This window comes from Marmota monax, unplaced genomic scaffold (genome assembly GCF_021218885.2).
Source record: "Marmota monax isolate L192 unplaced genomic scaffold, Marmota_monax_Labrador192_F-V1.1 WCK01_AAM20220418_F8-fsc00129, whole genome shotgun sequence".
Lineage (NCBI taxonomy): Eukaryota > Metazoa > Chordata > Mammalia > Rodentia > Sciuridae > Marmota > Marmota monax.
The window spans coordinates 2,736,541-2,749,926 of record NW_026693811.1 but is presented as its reverse complement, the minus strand read 5'-3'; the positions used below and the strand labels follow the sequence as shown (position 1 = coordinate 2,749,926).

General features: G+C 37.9%; 1 pseudogene; it reads right to left on the bottom strand.

Annotated features, from left to right (window-relative positions):
• Nucleotides 1–2,316: 2,316 nt before the first annotated feature.
• On the bottom strand, nt 2,317–12,074 carry LOC124105167 (D-aminoacyl-tRNA deacylase 2-like; annotated as a pseudogene).
• Nucleotides 12,075–13,386: the final 1,312 nt, after the last annotated feature.

The following is a 13,386-nucleotide window of genomic DNA, read 5'->3' as shown; positions in this document are numbered from 1 at the left end:
GGATTGGGTATCTCTGAAACAGGAATCAACTACATACTCCAGCTCACCAGAGTCACTATTGAGCTGCTCTCATTTAGAAACCCTGTGAGATCACTTCAGTATAATTTGACATCCATGATTTCAAGCATCACGTTTAATATTACAAAACTGAATTTGTCCAAGGAACTATGTATTCTACGCACCCTACTGGAATGACAATAGTCTGATTTTCACTTGAGTCAATGCTACTATGTGTGAGGTACTATGCTATTAATGTTATTTACTGTCAGAACCAATAATATTAAAGTGGAATTTTCCTCTCTGATGAATTAAATAAGAGTAGGGATTGGCCATAAACCAACCATACAGACACAGAAACTGCAGAAAACACTAAACAGAAGAGCCAACTTCCTCTCTAATTACCCAAGTTATGACCAATGGGAAAGGAACATAGCCACCAGGGTGTGTGTCCTTCCTGGATCCATCCTGCACCCTGGAACTCCAGCTGACCTCTATTTTAACTAATTCCCAAGTGTACATATCAGCATGGATTCAACAACTACTTTATGTTCCTGCCTTCTTTTGCTATTTGAAGCCCTAAGAGTTAAGATATGCACATTAATACAATGTTTATCTTAGAGAAAAGGCCATTTAATATTGATTATATTTGAAGAAAACAAAAATTATTGCCAACACTGATATTGAAAACCAAAGTTTTCAGTCCTGGCTTTTTCAGGAGTATGCTTCTGGCTTAGATCTCAAAAGTTCTTCACTTTGACCTTTTTAATATAAAATAAACATTTGGTTGGCAATGAGTTTTAAAATATATTCTGAACACTAATACTATGTTAATGATGATATTACTAGCTCAAAATTAATATTTCAAAACATTACTATTTTCACATATGAAAATATATCACAGCACTGTTAATAATCATTTACATATGTTTTATATATCACAGCATTGTTAATAATCATTTACATATGTTTCATCCCTTTGTATCTTTAGCCATGAGGACCTCTACAAATATTATGAAAAAATTTAAAGCATATTATGTAGATTTGGCAGATATGTCAATCCAAAAGTACTTCATTGGATTTGACCAACTCAAAAGATACCAAAAATGCTTTCTTGACAGCTTAAAAATAGTTACACTTTACTACTAAGGAAAAGGGTAAGAATATCCATCCCAAATCTGCAATATACAAAGGGACCTCATTGTGTAATGCTATATTTGAAGGTGGCAAATTATACACATTTAACAAATGCTCTTGGCCCTTAACCTGATAATCTTTCTAGCTATCAACTACCAGAAAAGCAACTCCTACTTCTCTGAGATCATGAATCCTAAAGACAAGGACTTAGTTTTCACTCTTTGCACCAATTTACTCCTAAAGGAAACACGTACAGTCTACTCTCTAAATTGAGGACTAGAGGGCAGTACCTTCATCCAATTTAATTCAATTTAAAAAAAAAGTGATTCCCTACCATGTGTGAGCGACTTCACAGAATAAATAAAACATAGGCCCTGTACTCAAAAAGGTAGTGGCTTTGAAGAGAAGAAATAAAATATTGGGCTGGGGATATAGCTCAGTTGGTAGGATTGCTTGCCTCGAGTGCTACAAGGTCCTAGATTCAATCCCCAGCACCTACAATAAAGGAAAGTATTTATTGACAAAGTGCTTAAGTAAAAAAATGTGCAAAACCCAGAGGTAGACCAGAAGACAAAGTGACTAACTTTTAATAGCATTTTTCTCACCCTTACCATAGAGATTTAAAATCCTTAAGGGATTTCTTTTGTGGGGGGAAAAAAACTAATTTCCCCTTCCTTGTTATGTAAACAAGAAGTATATGCATGCCTCAACTTATTACTTCTCCAATTATCAGCCTTTAAGCCTAATTATCACTGTCTTTGCTAAATGGTCCTGAATGTATCATTTCTATTCCTAACTTGAAAATAATCAATGTCACACTTATTACAGAGTTAATCTTGTGGTAAAATAATCCTTAACTTTTCTATACCAACTTATGAAGAATTACACCAAAATAATCATTACCCACAGTGTCCCATGTGTGAATTTTACTATACATCCTCAAATTCTGATAAACAAGAAAAATCTCTGTGTTTACTATGGAATTTGCACTCTGTCAAAGAAAGATGACAAATATCACAGGAAAAAGAGAAGAAAAAAATGAAAACCCATGGCAATTTCTCAGCTTCATCATAAATAACCAAACTATTAGTGAACAAAGAGTATTCAGATACATTTTAAGTATGATGTTCAGATACTCTGTATATTGTCTGACATTGCCTAAGAGTCTTTGTTTTTTTTTTTTTTTTTGACTTAAACAATAAAAATTTTATTTTCTCACAGCTCTACAGGCTAGAAATTCAAGATCAAGGTAACAGCATGATCAGTTCTGATGAGGGCTCTCTTCCTAGCTTTGTATATGTCTTGTGGTCATCTAAAAGACATATACATCTCCTTGGAGAAACTTTTACTACATCTTCACATGGTGAGAGTATAGAGAGGTAGTTCTCTGGTGTTTCTTTAAAGACACTAATCCCATCATGAGGGTCCCACCCCCCAAGTCCTCATCTTAACTCTAGTTACCTTCCAAAGGCCTCATCTCCAAATATTATCACAGTGGGGATTAGTGGTTTAACATATAAATTTTGGGGGAGGGCACAAATATTTAGTATATTAACATTTACTAACAGAAAAATTGACAATGGTTCCAAATCATTAAATCAATACTAAACTGATTAAAAACAACCAATCAATACAAGTCAACTAAAAACAACTTCCTGAGAAAGCTTCCCTTTTTCTTCCTTGTATAGCAATCTAATTCAACAAGAAAGGAAATTCCTAAAAAAATTTATGAACTCAGTAATTTAAACCAAAGATAGAAACTGAAACATACATGGTTTTGGTGAACACTGAAAAACAGAGCATTAATCTCTCGTTGTGAATATGTTTAATAAAAACAGCTATGAATGTTTTATACCTAATTCCTATATCAACTAAATATTTTTTTGCTTAAAAAATTTTTTATTGACACATAACAATTGTACATATTTATGAGGTACTAAAGATTATTAAAATAATCTAAAGCATTTAGATGTCCTTGGAAAGTAATATAATGTACAATAACATTTCTACATTACATTTTCATAGATATTATTAAAAGGAATATAGAAAACTGAGCTGGGAAGATAGCTCAGTGGCACAACATGTGGTCTGCATGTGCAAGGCCCTGGCTTTGATCCCTAGCACCACACACACAAAAAAAGAAAACTGAAATAGTGAAACAAAATCGACAAAGTTATAATTGGTTTGTGTTGGATTTCACCTCAACTTTCATACAATGACTTTTACTTTTAGTACATAGTACATAAATTTGAGGGTATAAGAAATGTGTTTTTCTTAATTGTACACATTACTTCATTACAAAATAAAATGTATATAATCTTTAAAGTATGGTTTAAAAGGCTTCTTTAATGATCATCAAGTGAATAAACAAGGATTTTTAAAATACTTGAGTGGAAGGATGGTAGAAAACAGGATAGAGTGACTGAGCTCTAGAGTTTAGGTGACTTGACAAGGTCATCTGATTAGCATGTTGCAATTATTTACGGGACCCAAGATTTTCTTATCTGAAAATGCTATACATTAGTATATTCAAGAGACAAAGGGGCAAAAAATCTAATTATAGTCCAGGTCATTTTATACCACAAAATAGCTGTAGGAACTAACTTTTAATTTCTCAAAACTCAATTAGGTGTGTGTATGGTCCATTGGTATCTAGCTTTAATACCTGCCTATTCCCATAAGTGCCATGTTCCACTACAACCCCAGCTTCAGCGCACTTACTGTTTGCAGCTAATTCTTTTTCACAGAGAGATACAAATAGGGAATAAAGTTCTAACCCTTCTTCTTTTCCACAGTTGGAGTGATACTGCATATTTCTTCCTTTTACTCTACCACCAAGGGTGGCTTGAGGGATGATAAGAATGTCTCCAGGTAGATCCAGTACAGAGACGTGCTTGCCATTTTCTGTCTCACTTAATTTCACATTTTTTTTTTTAATTTTTTTTTATTGGTTGTTCAAAACATTATAAAGCTCTTCACATATCATATTTCATACATTAGATTCAAGTTGGTTATGAACTCCCAATTTTACCCCAAATACAGATTGCAGAATCACATCGGTTACACATCCACATTTTTACATAATGCCCTATTAGTAACTGTTGTATTCTGCTACCTTTCCTATCCTCTACCATCCCCCCTCCCTCCCCTCCCATCTTCTCTCTCTACCCCATCCACTGTAATTCATATCTCTCCTTGTTTATTTTCCCATTCCCCTCACAACCTCTTATATGTAATTTTGTATAACAATGAGGGTCTCCCTCCATTACCATGCAATTTCCCTTTTCTCTCCCTTTCCATCCCACCTCATGTATCTGTTTAATGTTAATCTTTTCTTCCTGCTCTTCCTCCCTGCTCTGTTCTTAGTTGCTCTCATTATATCAAAGAAGACATTTGGTATTTGTTTTTTAGGGATTGGCTAGCTTCACTAAGCATAATCTGCTCTAGTGCCATCCATTTCCCTGCAAATTCTATGATTTTGTCATTTTTGAGTGCTGCGTAATACTCCATGGTGTATAAATGCCACATTTTTTTTATCCATTCATCTATTGAAGGGCATCTGGGTTGGTTCCACAGTCTAGCAATTGTGAATTGTGCTGCTATGAACATCGATGTAGCAGTATCCCTGTAGTATGCTCTTTTAAGGTCTTCAGGGAAAAGTCCAAGAAGGGCAATAGCTGGGTCAAATGGTGGTTCCATTCCCAGCTTTCCCAGGAGTCTCCATACTGTTTTCCAGATTGGCCGCACCAGTTTGCAGTCCCACCAGCAATGTACAAGAGTACCCTTTGCCCCACATCCTCTCCAGCACTTGTTGTTGTTTGTCTTCATAATGGCTGCCAATCTTACTGGAGTGAGATGGTATCTTAGGGTGGTTTTGATTTGCATTTCTCTGACTGCTAGAGATGATGAGCATTTTTTCATGTACTTGTTGATTGATTGTATGTCCTCCTCTGAGAAGTGTCTGTTCAGGTCTTTGGCCCATTTGTTGATTGGGTTATTTGTTTTCTTATTGTTTAATTTTTTGAGTTCTTTGTATACTCTGGATATTAGGGCTCTATCTGAAGTGTGAGGAGTAAAAATTTGTTCCCATGATGTAGGCTCCCTATTTACCTCTTTTATTGTTTCTCTTGCTGAGAGAAAACTTTTCAGTTTAAGTAAGTCCCATTTGTTGATTTTTGTTATCAACTTTTGTGCTATGGGTGTCCTATTAAGGAATTTGGAGCCCGACCCTACAATATGTAGATCGGAGCCAACTTTTTCTTCTATCAGACGCAGAGTCTCTGATTTGATATCTAGCTCCTTGATCCACTTTGAGTTAACTTTTGTGCATGGCGAGAGGAGGGGATTCAGTTTCATTTTGTTGCATATGGATTTCCAGTTTTCCCAGCACCATTTGTTGAAGATGCTATCCTCCCTCCATTGCATGCTTTTAGCTCCTTTATCAAATATAAGATAGTTGTAGCTTTGTGGATTAGTCTCTGTGTCCTCTATTCTGTACCATTGGTCCACCCTCCTGTTTTGGTACCAGTACCATGCTGTTTTTGTTACTATTGCTCTGTAATATAGTTTTAAGTCTGGTATCGCTATACCGCCTGATTCACACTTCCTGCTTAGAATTGCTTTTGCTATTCTGGGTCTTTTATTTTTCCATATGAATTTCATGATTGCTTTATCCATTTCTACAAGAAATGCCGTTGGGATTTTGATTGGCATTGCATTAAACCTATAGAGAACTTTTGGTAATATCACCATTTTGATGATGTTAGTTCTGCCTATCCATGAACAGGGTATATTTTTCCATCTTCTAAGATCTTCTTCTACTTCTCTTTTTAGGGTTTTGTAGTTTTCATTATATAAATCTTTCACCTCTCTTGTTAGGTTGATTCCCAAGTATTTTATTTTTTTTGAGGATATTGTGAATGGAGTGTTTTTCCTCATTTCCGTTTCAGAAGTTTTGTCGCTGATATACAGAAATGCCTTTGATTTATGCGTGTTGATTTTATATCCTGCCACTTTGCTGAATTCATTTATTAGTTCTAGTAGTTTTTTTGTAGACCCTTTTGGGTCTTCTAGGTATAGAATCATGTCATCTGCAAATAGTGATAACTTAAGTTCTTCCTTTCCTATTTTTATGCCTTTAATTTCTTTCGTCTGTCTAATTGCTCTGGCCAGTGTTTCGAGAACTATATTGAATAGAAGTGGTGATAGAGGGCATCCCTGTCTTGTTCCAGATTTTAGGGGGAATGCCTTCAATTTTTCTCCATTGAGAATGATGCTAGCCTGAGGCTTAGCATAGATCGCTTTTACAATGTCGAGGTAAGTTCCTGTTATCCCTAGTTTTTCTAATGTTTTGAACATAAAGGGATGCTGTACTTTGTCGAATGCTTTTTCTGCGTCTATTGAGATGATCATATGGTTCTTATTTTTAAGTCTATTGATGTGGTGAATAACATTTATTGATTTCCGTATATTGAACCATCCTTGCATCCCAGGGATGAATCCTACTTGATCATGGTGCACAATTTTTTTGATGTGCCTTTGTATCCGGTTCGCCAGAATTTTATTGAGGATTTTTGCATCTATGTTCATCAGAGATATTGGTCTGTAGTTTTCTTTCTTTGAGGTGTCTTTGTCTGGTTTCGGAATCAGGGTGATGTTGGCCTCATAGAATGAATTTGGCAGAGCTCCTTCTTTTTCTATTTCCTGAAATAACTTGAAAAGTATTGGTATTAATTCTTCCTTAAAGGTTTTGTAAAACTCCGCTGTATACCCATCCGGTCCTGGGCTTTTCTTGGTTGGAAGTCTTTTGATTGCTTCTTCTATTTCATCTATTGTTATTGGTCTGTTTAAGTTGTGAGTATCCTCCTGACTCAGTCTGGGCAAATCATATGACTTAAGGAATTTATCAATGTCTTCACTATCTTCTATTTTATTGGAATATAGGTTTTCAAAATAATTTCTAATTGTCTTCTGTATTTCTGTAGTGTCTGTTGTGATATTGCCTTTTTCATCCCGTATGTTAGTGATTTGAGTTCTCTCTCTTCTTCTCTTCGTTAGCATGGCTAAGGGTCTGTCGATCTTATTTATTTTTTCAAAGAACCAACTTTTAGTTTTGTTAATTTTTTCAATAGTTTCTTTTGTTTCAATTTCATTGATTTCCGCTCTGATTTTAATTATTTCTTGCCTTCTGCTACATTTGCTGTTGTTTTGCTCTTCCTTTTCTAGGGCTTTGAGATGAAGTGTGAGCTCATTTATTTGTTGGTTTTTCCTTTTTTTGAGGAATGACCTCCAAGCGATGAATTTCCCTCTTAAAACTGCTTTCATTGTGTCCCATAGATTCCGATATGTTGTGTCTGTATTTTCATTTATCTCTAAGAATTTTTTGATTTCTTCCTTTATGTCTTCTGTAACCCATTGATCATTCAGTAACATATTGTTCATTTTCCATGTGATGTAGGATTTTTCCTTCCTTCTTTTATCATTGATTTCCAGTTTCATTCCATTATGATCAGATAAAATGCATGGTATTATCTCCACCCCTGTATATTTACTGAGGGTTGCCCTATGGCATAATATATGGTCTATTTTTGAGGAGGATCCATGTGCTGCTGAGAAAAAAGTATATCCACTTGATGATGGTTGATATATTCTATATATGTCAGTTAAGTCTAGGTTGTTGATTGTGATATTGAGTTCTATAGTTTCTTTATTCAGCTTTTGTTTGGAGGATCTGTCCAATGGTGAGAGAGGTGTGTTGAAGTCACCCATAATTATTGTGTTGTGGTCTATTTGATTCTTGAACTTGAGGAGAATTTGTTTTATGAACGTCGCAGCACCATTATTTGGTGCATAAATATTGATAATTGTTATGTCTTGTTGGTAAATGGTTCCTTTTAACAGTATATAATGTCCTTCCTTATCCCTTTTGATTAATTTAGTCTTGAAGTCAATTTTATTCGATATGAGGATGGCCACCCCTGCTTGCTTACGAGGACCGTGTGCATGGTATATTTTTTCCCAACCTTTCACCTTCAGCCTGTGTATGTCTTTTCCAATCAGATGTGTCTCCTGGAGGCAGCATATTGTTGGATTTGTTTTTTTAATCCATGTTACCAGCCTATGTCGCTTTATTGGAGAGTTTAAGCCATTAATGTTTAGAGTTACTATTGATATATGGTTTGTACTTCCAGCCATGTTTGATTATTTATCTTCTTTTTTTTTTTTTTAATTTAGTTTGTTTCTCCATGGTTAGCTTTCCCCCCACCCTCTGTCTTTATAGAGGCACTTCCCACTGATGGTTTTGGTTATTGTTTTTCATTTCTTCCTCGTGTAGTGTTTTGCTCAAGATGCTTTGCAATGCTGGTTTTCTGGCTGCAAATTCTTTTAGCTTTTGTTTATCATGAAAGATTTTTATTTCGTTATCGTACCTGAAGCTTAATTTTGCTGGATACAGAATTCTTGGTTGGCATCCATTGTCTTTCAGTGTTTGAAATACGTTGTTCCAGGATCTTCTCGCTTTCAGCGTCTGTGATGAAAAATCCGTTGTTAACCTTATTGGTTTACCCCTGAATGTAATCTGCCTCCTTTCTCTTGTAGCTTTTAGTATTTTCTCTTTGTTCTGTATATTGGATATCTTCATAACAATGTGTCTTGGCGTTGGTCTACTGTGATTTTGTGTGCTCGGTGTCCTGTATGCATCTACAATTTGTATATCCGTTTCCTTTTTTATTTCTGGAAAGTTTTCTGTAATTATTTCTTTCAGCAGGTTACTCATTCCCTTGGTTTGAATCTCTGTACCTTCTTCTATCCCAATGACTCGTAGGTTTGGTTTCTTTATGTTATCCCATATCTCTTGGATGTTTTTCTCGTGGTTTTTAACCAGCCTTTCTGAGTTGGCTAGGCTCTTTTCAAGATGATATATTTTGTCTTCATTATCTGATGTTCTGGCTTCTACTTGCTCCACTCTGTTAGTGATACTCTCAATTGAGTTTTTAATTTGGTTTATCGTTTCCTTCATTTCTAGAATTATTGTTTGGTTTTTTTTAATAATCTCAATCTCCTGATAAAGATGCTTAACTTCTTCTTTTATCTGTCTATGTAATTCATTTTCAAAGTGTTCTTTCACTGTTTGGATTTGCTGTCTCGTATCTTCTTTAAGGTTCCATTCCATCTGTCTAAGGTATTCCTTGAGTTCTTTATATGACCATTTTTCTGCTGACTCTAGGTCCTCCTGAATATTTAGGCTGTCCTTCATTGTTTGTACTCCTTTTCTTCCTTGCTTTTTTATGCTGCTCATGTTACTTCTTGTTCTGTTTGACTGCTGAGTTTCTGTTTACTCTTATAGATTTATTTGATGCTTGAGAGGAAAGATATTAGAAGGGAAGGGAAGAAGTCACTAAAGAGAATGAGAGTAGGCAGGTAGAATTCAAGGAAGGGGGAATAAGAAGATTGAAAAGAAATGAAAAGACAAAAGAAACAAGAATAATAAAGATTAGATAATAAAGAAAGAAAGAAAAGATGGAAAAAAAAATTTTAACAAAAATAATAGTGATAATAAAAAATGAAAATTAAAATTAAAAAAAAATAATAATAAAATAAAAAAAATTAAAAAAAAATAGAAACATTGAAAAAAAATTAAAGAACAACAACAAATAAAAATTGAAAATGAAAGAAAAAGAAGAAAGAAAAAAAAAAAAGAAAAAGAAAAGAAAAAAAAATAATAATAATAATAATAAATGCAGTCCTAGAGTTCTATTAACTTCTCTTCCAGTAGGTGGAGCTGTGCCCACTGGGCCAAGCTTCTCCTCTCAATAGGTGGGAACCATTCACTGTGCAGCAGCTCTTTCTCCTAGACTGGGCGGGTCTCCAATCCTGAGTGTCTAGGGCCTTGTCTTGTGTTTCCTCAAGCCAGGCCGTGCTCACCTGTGGCGCTCACCACAATACTGTCTACACGCCAGGTCTGCTGCTCCTGGGAGCCCTGTTTTCATGAACACCTGGGCTCACTCTCCCTGTTTGCCTCCCTCAGACCCTAAGTTTGTAGAGCTTGGGGCTGAGATCCCCCAGCGAATTTGCTTGCCCTCCTGTAGCCACGCCCCCGGTAGCTGGTGCAAGAGACCTCAGTTGTCAGCACTGGTGGGAGCGGTAGCCGGGAGTTCCGCGCCGCGAGTCCTGCGCCACTCCTGGTTCCCTCGGTCTGGTTATTGCGTTCACAGGAGAGCTGGGAGTGGCCCTTAAGGTTTCCCCGCTGTGTGGAGAGAGATGGCTAGGGGATTACACACCTGTCGCGCTGGTTTCACTGCAGTTATCTCCTCCGCCCATGATGCCATTTCTCTGCCATGGTGATATCCCATGCAAATGGTGACCGTTTGTTCCCTTTGCCGGATGACCAATGCAACGGGTGGGTCCTGACTGTCTCTCCCAATCCCCGTTTCAGTCCTGTGGCCACTGCCTATGAAGGCTCGGTTGGCTTTTACCTCTGTAAGTTCCTAAGGGCCGGCCAATTATTTCAGCGGGATCGTTAGTGCTGAGTCACACGAAGCAGGCGAACCGGAGCTTAATTGCCTCCGATTCGGGCTCTGTGTGTGTGTTCTGAGGGGCCCAGCCTGTACACCCCAGATCCACGTCAGCTCAGCATTGCCTAGTGATCCTGAGCAAACAGCATTTAGACAGTTTACGGCTCCCTATGCCCTCACAGTTGAAGATGTCAGAGACTTGATCTCTCTGCGCCTGCCACCATGTTACATCTCCTCAGTAATATTCATGTTGCCCTTACAGCTTCCTGGTATAAGCAAGTTCTTGGGATTATACAAACTGCTGCTTCTGTTTCCAGCCCAGATTTCTAGAAATGAAACTCTGGGCCGCGCTGACGAGCGTCCGCGCTTGTCTGCGACCGTAGCAGAGCCGCCCTGGCAAGCGTCCGCGCTTGTCTGCGCCCGTAGCAGAGCCGCCCTGGCCTCCGCAGCTCTTCAGCCCGGTGCCAGGCCCCAGGGGCCCAAGCGGCTGCCGCCGCGGCTCTCCGTCCCCCTCCTCCGGAGCACGGGTCCCCTGGCAGGGGGGTGCAGAACGACCCCAGAGCAGGCTCTGCCCGAAGGTGCAGCGGCGAACAGGCCACAGAGACGCTCGAGGCTGCAGTCCAGCCTTCGGAGGACAGGGCTCGGCACGCAGCCCAGCTGCAACCTCTAGGTGCGGCTGCCGGACAGTGTATACGGAGCCATCAAGACAGCAAGCAGAAAGCAAATGGCGGCTCCCGCGGAGTGGATTTTCGGCACAGAAACCACAGCCCCGCCAGCAATCCCAATCCACAAACTCTCCCTGTATAAAAAATATTCAAAAAAAAAAAAAAAAAAAAAAGGCGGGGCGCACTGAGCTTTCTTTGCCTCGGGTACTTACAATCCACTGCTGATTGCACATTCAGCTTCTCCGCCCGGAGCGAAGCGAAAGAGGAAGCAAATGGGAGCAAAGCGCCCGCGGCTCTGAGCAGCCAAGCGTCTCTTTTTCGATTTCTTTGTTCTTCCTGCTCCTTGGCAAAGTGGTCCACTACAGATTAACGGTGAAAGGAGCTTTAACAGACTGTGCGAAATCTCTATTAAAGCCGCTGCTTTGAGCACCACGCTCAGCACTTCAGCAACCCCCGTACGCAGCGGCCATCTTCGGATGTCACCTTGATTTTTATTATCTAATTTCACATTTAATAGTGTATTAATAATCCAAATAATGGGTGCTGTCCCTCAATCTTCGGAATAGCTCCATTATTTCATATCCATTTTTGGAAGAAGTTCTTTATCAGCTCCCTTGAAGAAGCACACATAGATCACTAATCCTCTCTGAACCTCCACCCACTGGGCCGCAGCGTCCCCCTCAGCTGGGCGAACTTGTAGTCGTGCGTGCAGGCACTGCTGCAGAAGCGCCCAAGCCTGAGGCGTCCGTCAGCCGTCAGCCATGGCTCGAATCCGGGTTGCTGTCCAGAGTCTTTGTTTTGATTTCACAAAAATTTGTGGGGAGTTCCACAATTTGTTTTTCCATAGTACTTATTTATAAACAGGATTTTTTCATTAGGAAAAAAAAAACCTTCTCTGAAACTGTAATTTGGACAAACCCTTGAAGTAATATTATGTTGGCCTTTATTATTAGTCAATTTAACAAATATTTATTAAGCATTTATTTTGTACTATGTGTTGAAACAAAGAAAAATAATCTATGATCCCTGTCTCTCTAGAAAAGAAAACAGATTGTTATTCCTGTGTAATACTATAGTAATCAGAGATTAAGTTATCCAGAATATTAAAGTCACTTCAAGGGAATTCTGCCTAAATACTGAGTTAGTAAGGGGGAGGTGAAACCTAAAGTATAAGTAATGCTTTGCCAGGCAAATCAAGGTGAAAAGCCATTACACTATGGAAATTTTTCAAAATTTGGTGTGGTATGAAGGCAGTGAAAAGCAACAGTCACTCACAATCCCACCAACCAGAGATAATCACTGTTAACATTTCAGTATTTTCATTATTAACTCCTTTTGAAAATCTGAGTATGGGAGTAAAAATTCCTTTGTATTTCTTATCTCTATCATATTTAAAGCAATGGCATTATGTTATAAATATGAAATGGAAATCCTGATTTAAAAGATATAGTAGCCAAGTGACCTATTGAGTTCGGTCTTTTATTATTACTAAAATATATCTGTCCTACTTCTACCAGGCTGCATTAGGAATGAGGGGAATGTCCAAAACCTCTAGATACTTCCAAATTCTACAGACTTACCTAGATTGTCCCATCATTTTCTCTCTCTCTCCCTTCAACTCCAAACCAAGGCTCAGCCAGTGGAGAAAGAACCCAGGACCCTTTCTCAACAGTACACATCTCTTACTGTCTTCCAATTCTTTCTCTCCATTCCAGGAAACATTTTTTAGTATGGATAGCATGGTTCTTCATCTTTACTCACAATACTATTACTCAGAACCAGTGTCCTGGATTTAAGTTTGCTCCTGTATCTTCTCCTTAGACATTAAACAGCAGTGCTTAAGCAAGGAAATGCAAGGCTCTTAACTATCTTAACTTGGTTAAGATAGAAAATTTTTGTCTTTGTTTAATATTAACCACACAGGGAAAAAATGAACAACTAAACTTGGTCTTCTATTTCTGATGATAAAATTAATTTTTATTTAAGTCTTTGAATTCAATGCCATTTCTCAGGAACACAATCATCTCATATGTGGAGAAAGGCAGTCAAAATTGATTTATTTGCTTAATAGACAT